Source organism: Sebastes umbrosus, chromosome 2 (genome assembly GCF_015220745.1).
Source record: "Sebastes umbrosus isolate fSebUmb1 chromosome 2, fSebUmb1.pri, whole genome shotgun sequence".
NCBI classification, from domain to species: domain Eukaryota; kingdom Metazoa; phylum Chordata; class Actinopteri; order Perciformes; family Sebastidae; genus Sebastes; species Sebastes umbrosus.
In genome coordinates, this window is record NC_051270.1 from 29,456,087 (window position 1) to 29,464,778 (window position 8,692).

Sequence of the window (8,692 nt, forward strand, 5' to 3'; positions counted from 1 at the left end):
GACAGTAGTACAGGTAGTGAGAAGGAACATACGACTTTTAGAACATCTAAAATAAAATAAAATATATCTCGGTTGTATCAGGTAGTCTGGCTATGAGACACAAACAGTGTTTTCTTTACCCATGAGTGTCAAAGAATGTGTACGACCTCTGTAAATATGTTGAATCCTGTATACTTGTGATGTAATTGGTGTATACAAAGCATTTGATGTAAGCAGGGTCTGAAATTAACTTCTTTCCTCACCTGCAACTGTGGCAGGCCACTGAACATTTCTACTGGCCACTCAATTTTTTTTGTCTGCCACCTCTGAAATCTAGGTAGAACTCTATAAAATTGTGAACACTGAGTCAGTGGTACCAGGCCGTAGAATTTTGGAGTAAAACATGTAACCCTAATCCTTGACTACATTTAATTTAGGCTTTAGAATTGCTTTTTAAAAATATAATATCTCAATATAAGGAAAACCTGTCTGCCATGGTGGCAGGTGATCTGACATTTTTACCTGCCAAAGCCAAAATGTACCCTCTATTTGGCAGGTGGCCGGTGCTAATTTCATTCCCTGGACGTAGGGGTGTCGCGATATACCAGTATTGGCGCTAACCGTGATACGAAAAAGATTAAATACTTATATCATGTTGATAAAACACATTATGATAATATTGTGTAAATTTCTGTCCCCTGCTCCCCGCAAGTGATGTTGTTTAGTTGATAATGACATTGTATTGATGGCAGATGTTAGGCCTTGTGGATTTTTTTACTTTTCATTTTTTTAATATCCATTAGTGTAATTTTTCTTTTTGTAGAGTTATGTTTGCAAAATCTCTCCACTTCCCTACTGTTTTGAGTGGAATTAATTTGCCAAAAATGAGACAAAACACACAAAAACAAAGTTAAAGATTAATTTGACTGGTTTTGTTTTTACAGATATCGTGATAATATCGTTATCGTAAATTCTTTTGGCCACAATAATCGTGTAGTGAAATTCTGATATCGGGACAGCCCTAATTTAAAGGAATATTTCGAAATTTTGTGAAGGTTTATTCGCTTTCTTGCTGAGAGTTGGATGAGAAGTTTGATAACACTCTCATGTCTCATGCACAAAACCTGGAAACGGGGAACCAGCTAGCCTGGCTCAGTTCAGGGGGTGCGAACTATTTCTTGGCTGTGCATAATAACTTCCTGGAGGGTCATTGCCATGAGACTCCACATCAAGAAATAATCCGGCACAACCCAGTCATTCCAAACTCGTCAAGTGCCCCTCCGCATCAGATACCAACGCACGGAGGTAGCCTTTAGCTACATTGCCGTTAGGCTTTCAACTAACGGCAATGTAAACCCACCCGCGGCAATATCTGACGGTCAGAGTAAGTGACGTAGTATTAATAGCGTGAGAGTCCGCTAAGGGCGGGTGGAAGTGGTGGTGGATGGGTCAAACAAACACAAGATTTCAACCAGGAGACCGCTGTTCGTATCCCGTGTGAAACTAAAAGTAACTTTGACTTATTTTGTCATGTCAGTCGTTAATCACGTGACTCGTTAATAGCGTCAATCCTGTGAGTCACGCGAGTCGTTACCCAGTGAAGTTAACGTCAACCATGACCGTTTCCTAACCTACCTAAGAGGTTGTGTTGCCTAAACCTAACTTCCTGTGAAAATGGAAGATTATTTTGAAAGGACACTATGCATGTAATTAGCGGATATTTACACGCAGTCCCTGATACGTCCAAAAGTAACGTAAGAGGGGTACCCCGTGCGTCGGACTCCGATGAGGGGCACTGACCGTGTGCTGGTACTTGATGAGTTGAGAGTTAGAATGTGTTACGTGATATATTGTGTTAATTAATGAGCTTTAGAGGTGCAGTTAGGTGGATGTTATTACCCTCGGACGGAGCTGTTTCCGTCTGCTTCCAGGCTTTATGCTAAGCTAAGCTAACCGAATGGCTGTAGCTTCATATTTGACAGATACGAGAGTGGTTTCAATCTTTTCTATTAACTCTCTGCAAGAAAGTGAATAAGTGTATTTCCCAGAGCGTTGAACTATTGCTATAAGTCAAAGTTATGGGTGAAAACTAAAAACAATGGTTGGCGTGTGTGTGTGTGTGTGTGTGTGTGTGTGTCTCAACCTGACTCAAACAACTCTGTGCTCTGTGCCTTTTCTGACTGACTTTAAATAATAATTACCTGACTGAGACTATATGCATACCCTTCATTTTTTTTATTCTTTTTGTGGATCCATGAAGTTCTTGCCTCACAGCCTTACCGCACTCACTGTTACATCATGAGGACAAATAATCACTTCTTGTCTCAGGTGACATTATTACCAGTGGTGTGGTTGTTTTGCAGTAGAGAAATGTGCTCTCTGGAGGTCCAGTGTCTTAATTGTTCCCCGCGGAGGGGGGAGGGAGAACACATCGTCCTGCCGGGACACAGACAGATGCCATTCACCTCCTTACCGCTCAGCAAACTCAACAATACAATTTTATCATGTGAAACTATCTGCCGAGCTTAATGCCCGCCTCATCTGTTCCACATGGTGTCACGCTGTGTGAGTTCAGCTCCTATCTCAGCAGTGTGACGGTCGTGTTTGCTGCTATTACTGTATGTGATTTTCCACATATTTGCTGCTTGTATGCAGTAAATGATGATGCAGTGCATGTCATTGTAAGGTGTTTATCTGTTGCAGTGTTCGGCAGGGAAATAATCACAATACAATCTGCCAAATAGACTGAAAATTGGACTCTGCTTTATCAGCCTTTGGTAACTCCAACGGTTTCTATCGCTGATTATCACTAGTTACTCAGTCCACATTGTGCGGCTGATAAAAATGGCTGATTACTGCGATGAGGCACCCTGTCACTCTAATTCACAGAAATCGTACACTCCCACTCTGACTTCTGCTCAACCGTATTAACGCCGGAGCAAATGTCTCTGGCAGTCAAAGCCAGAAAGCCTAATCTAATCTACATGCACACTTCCACACAAATAACCACACACTGTGATATTCATTCCTACCAACAACATGCACATTATTGTATTTATTGTTCCACTGAGCACGTAATTATGCAGTTTTAGATGTTTGTTGTCCCAGTGGCATCGCGTCAGTGAGGAGGAGTTCGGTGTAATTTATCAATTCAGCTGATATCTGACTGGCTGCATGGTGAGGGACAGGGCTTGTTGGAGGTTTGATAGTGGAGAAGTTCAGGTTAATGGCTGTCCTGAGTGGCTGCGGAGCTATCAATGATGGATGGGTTACTGCAGTGTTCTTCACTGCGGCCTGATTGGACAGCCACCTGGCCATTCAGAAGAATGATTGTCTGCTGAATTGTATGTGCTGTTATGTGTCCTGGTGATGTATGTAGTGAATACTAGTTGTAGGCATATTGTAAATGCAGTAATCAGCATGCAGTTACCCTGCACGCTAGATGCATACAGTTATCTGTAGTGTGTGGCAGTGCAGGACTAAACCAACACAGATGGTCCCCACCTCATGAAGTTCTCTTTGCTTCTCACTCCCCGGGTTTGGGTCAGTATTATTCCATCAAAGGGTAACTTCAGTATTTTTCAACTTGGACCCTATTTTCCCAGTATACTTTTAAGTATACTTTAAAGGTCTCATATTATGCTCATTTCCAGATTCATAGATGTATTTTAATGTTGTACTAGAACATGTTTACATGCTGTAAAGTAAAAAAAAAACAACTTTATTCTTCTCATAGTGTAGCCTTAGTCAGCCTGCCTCAGAGCCTATTCAGCGTCTGTCTGAGAGACCCTGATTTAGAGCCTGTCTCCTCCCACTCTGCTCTGATTGGTCAGCGTTTCTTGCTGTCCTGTCAATCAAACGCCCTCAACGCAGCGTCACTTTCTCCCCGGAGCTCTCCCTGCAGCAGCCTTGGCTGCAACTAGCTGAGCTGAGAGAGAAGCAGCTAGGAAGAGTTTATAAACTACTTAAAAGTTTATAAACCAGAAATTTCACCCAGCGCACGTTACCGGAGGAATCTGATCAGAAATCGGCGACAAATGAACAACATCTGCGGTCAAGACTCCAGGTTTTCCTGATGGTTTTTCTCCGGTAAATAATGCTATTTATAGCTTTGTTAGTTAGCTCAGTATTTACGTTATACATAAACTCTGTAAACCGTAAACATACACTCTGTTTTACGTTTGTCTTTACAGATCCATCTGTGAGAAATGACCGACAGAATCATCCCAGAGGAGGAGAAAACATTAGCAGTGAGCAGATGGGAGATACAGACTAACGCTATGAGACGGTGTGTAAACACAGCGAACATCAGGATGGAAAATAGAAGATGTGAAACAGTAGTCAGTTCATTATTTCTGGTAAAAGACACCTGATAAACGTAGTAAAGTAATCAGAGTAATGGTGTATTAGTTACTGTAGGAACTGACTCTGTGTTACCATGACTACAGACCGGTTAACGTTACACTCACCAGAGTTTAACTTGCCGTAGCTGGCCATAGCTAACCGGAGCAGAAAGACTTTATGTACCATGTCAACATAACTGCAGGTGGGATTAAAATTCTGTGAATAATTAATATTGTCATCTGTCTACTCAAATAAAGTTTGACTGTGAAACAGAAATGTGTTGTTTTGCTTACAAGTCACTATTTACTACCTGTACTCTTCTACATGCATGACATCAAATTAATGTTTCATATCACCTGTTTAAACACCTTTGTGAAAGAACATGTTGTATTTAGATGATGGGAGTACATGAAGACTTTTCTGCTGGTTCTTGCAGACTAACAGAAGTAGGAGCAGACTTTGCTCATAGTTACGAGGCGGACTGAGAGTGTCAGGCTGTGGACGGGGTCACCTATCTGCAGGTTCTCCTGGTGGTTCTAACCGTTCCACCAGGAAACCCTTATATGGCTTGCAATTCGTCCTTGACGTCACCAGTGTAAGGAAAAGCTGCTCAGCATTTTTTAGACCCATTTTCGGACAGACGGAGCAGGAGAAAAAGAGAGAGGATGGTCTTTTATGATACTGTGGTGACCTGTAGACACACTGGGGACACATATTGATGTTTAAAAGACATGGAAAAGTGCATTTTACATAATAGGTGACCTTTAAATGTAAGAGTAGTAAACTTTGAGTACACAACTACTTTACATCCAAGTTGTATTTTGTACTGCCACAATAGTATAAACTATACTACAAGTGAACTTATAGGTATATTGTTAGTTTACTAGCTTGTAGCCCACTTTTTAGTTTATGAAAATACACTTTAAATTATATTCTCAGTAAACTACTAGTTTAATAGTTTTTACTGAAAGTATACTTGTAAGTTTTATTTGAGTGAACTTATAGTACTTAGCTAAATATACTTTTCTGTAAACTTTTCAGTATAAGCCAAGTATACTTGGATTTTTCCGTATACTTGCCAAGTACACTTAGACTTTTCTGTTTACTTGACAGTATAAGTCAAGTATACTCAAGTATAATTTTGTTAAGCATATCTCTGAAAAGTACATAAAAGGTAAACTGAAAGCATACTCTCTTACTTACTTAGTTTAAAAGAAGTATTCTAAGGGCACACTTGAATAAACTTCTTTCTTGGAAGGGAGTGTCAGGTTGCCCCAAAGGATTACATTACAGCTCATTTAGCAGCTGGCGGCTGAAGCGTTCTCCCTCAATACTGGACCAATTTCAAAAAGTGTTGTCCCCATTAGTCACTTAGACACAAAAACATGGAAAAATAGGGTCCAGATTGAAAAATACCAAAGTTACCCTTTAATTGACAGAACAATGTGTTTGAAGGAAAACAACATCATGGTCACGGGTGAATTCTCACTTTCCTGGTCGTCCCTGTTACTTCATCAAACAAGAAGGTCTTTCCTGGCTCCTGTTTTCAGATAGCTGATTAGACCGTTGCTCAGGTTGAAGGTGGGCAATGCTGGGATGTATTGGACTGATAAAGGTGTAATTTGTCTCACCATAACAGGAGCAACAAACCTAACAGAGGCAATATTTTTAGAATGATTAAATTAATAATAAGAGTCAGCATGTTTCCCTCTCTTCTCTGTATACTCTTATTTTGTGACTCCGCGTTTGCTCTCTCCTCCGTACCATGTCAGGTGTAGTTAATTTGCCAGGTGGGTCGTCTCTGTGGTTTGCGTGCTGTTGGTTGATCAGATATCAGAACGGGGCACAGAGAGATTCAACCATGATGAGTGTAAGCTGGAGGTAACTCAGTGCACGCAAACATCAGTGAGGGGCTCACCGGGCAGCTGCTGTCCTGCCACGCACGCACGCACTCACGCAGATTAATTCTGTGAGATATAATGTATGACTTCGTGTAATGCATCAGTATACTGGACTTTGCATCCTCATGTGTTTCCTGCTGTGCTCATGTTAATCAGCAGCTGACTCTTCCTCACTGTGGATGAGCGGAGGTGAGCAAGAAGTTGCTGGGAGGCAGCTGTATTATTTAGAAGAGGCTAATGTTTAATGATGTGTTTTGGCCTCCACATTTTTCAAATGTCTCATCATATGAACCTCTCAAAGAAACAAACAAAATAAAACCAAACCTTTGGCAATGTTTTGCCTCACGCTTGCTTCTAAAAAGGTTAACATTGGTGTTACTTCTTTAGGATTAATGTCATCCTCGGAGGCTTTATGACAAAACAGCTTTAGTTTTTTAAGAGACACTGAAAACACAAAGCTTTATTCAGTCATTACAAAATGGATGCTAGAATATACAACTATAACCTTAATATCCACACAGGGAAAAAAACTAATTAAATTAAAGAGGACCTATTGTGCTTATTTTCAGGTTCATACTTGTATTTTGGGTGTCTACTAGAACATGTTTACATGCTTTAATGTTTAGCCCAGTGTGCTCTGATTGGTCAGCTGGCCCACTCTGTTGTGATTGGTCGACTGAACAAAACTCTTCAGACTCCGCTCCAACTAGCTTTGTTTTAAGACGTGTCAAACTAGTGGCTAGGCAGGCATTATGCAAATGTGTTACTTGGTGACATCACCATGTTACAGAAGAAAAGGAGGGACTTTAAGCGAGGCGTTTCAGGCAGTTCAGGAGCAGTGTTTCTGTGGGGGAAAGTAACTCCCTTTGGCCTGGACTTTGGGCTTTGTAACTTTGCAGACCTTTTACATGCACAACAAAAATATATAACGCACTAAAGGAAAGGGAAAGACGAAAAAAGCACAATCGGTCCTCTTTAACTATTAAAGCTTTGATTGTACTTTATAGGTTGCTTAATGGAAGGTGTACAGAGAGTGTTGGAGAAATGGCTTTCATTGATTCAAGCAGGACAGATGTGGTGAAACAGCAGCAGACACTGGGGGTAATAATCATCCATAAGAGAAACCATTGACCCGCAGCTCCAACCTGCAATAACTAACTTGTCTGTCTTTATTAAATGAGAATATATTTCAATCCGGCTATACGTTCCAAATCGCATACTTTTTCATTTACTTTTAGTACATACTACAGCTGCCCTTACAAAGTACGTACTGTTGCATGCAGTATGCATACAATTGGGACAAATGCTGCCATCAAATGAAACTCGTGAGTTTGTGGTTACAACATGGGAAGTCGTGTACACATTATGCTTGGCATTCAAGCGGTTAAGTTGTGAGAACACCGCTGCTAAGCAACGGCAATATTAAAGTTACTGTCAGCGTCTAGAAGCCACAGAGGCTAACAATTTAGCAAGCTAGCAAGCGGGTAACATAATGCAGGAAATGCAAATGCATTATGACAGAGGAAAAAGATGAGGCCATTGGGAATATCCACTTTTTCCTCAGACATATTATAATATTAGGAAGAAAAACAATGTATGACTAAAATTACAATATATTCACTTATTTTGCACCGAAAAATGAACTTCCATGGTCTCCGCCATTTCTGACAACGACAACAAACACGTCACAACTCAGAGCTTTCAGAAACTTTCCACTTATGAGGTCGTGAATACAACAAAAGGGGGGCGTTCATATGGACTCAACTCGTGAACATGGTAAACATAACCCCATTTGAAGGCACCAGTACAACTTCGGCATAACATTGCACCTTGAATTTTGACCCTTTTACTCATATATCTGCAACGCAGAGGATTGTGGGTCAGAATGCCAGAAAATCCTGCTGGCTTGCATACTACATGCGACCGGATGTAGTAGGACATCTGGTATTTTAGGCATACTGCTTTTAACATACTATGTATTGGGACATACTAAACCTTTTTCTGGCATATATGGTAGTATGGGTATTCTAACACAGTCAGTGTTCATTCAGTTTAATTTGCCACGAGTCTTTACTCTGACCACAGGTTATCATTTTATTCTTTTTGAATAATCAGTTATTTTTATGCATAAACACAAGCAAGATTTGTGTGCTTGATTCTGCATAATTCTGCATAAAATATGCTGCATTGTTGTTGCATTTCAGAAAATTCAATTAAAGTGAACCGAAAAGCCTCTCACATTAAACACCTGCTGCCTGCATTCATATATTTCCTCATAATGCTTTTCCTTTCCATGTTAATTACCAACATTAAGGGAGTTTTAATTAATCTTAACTTCATATGATGTATTTAATACAGCATTAACAGGATTGCATAATTATCCATAATCTGCAATCCATGAGATGTGTAATGACTGGCATGCAAATCCAACACCACATCAGTTGCCTGTTTTACATTCATATTGGATG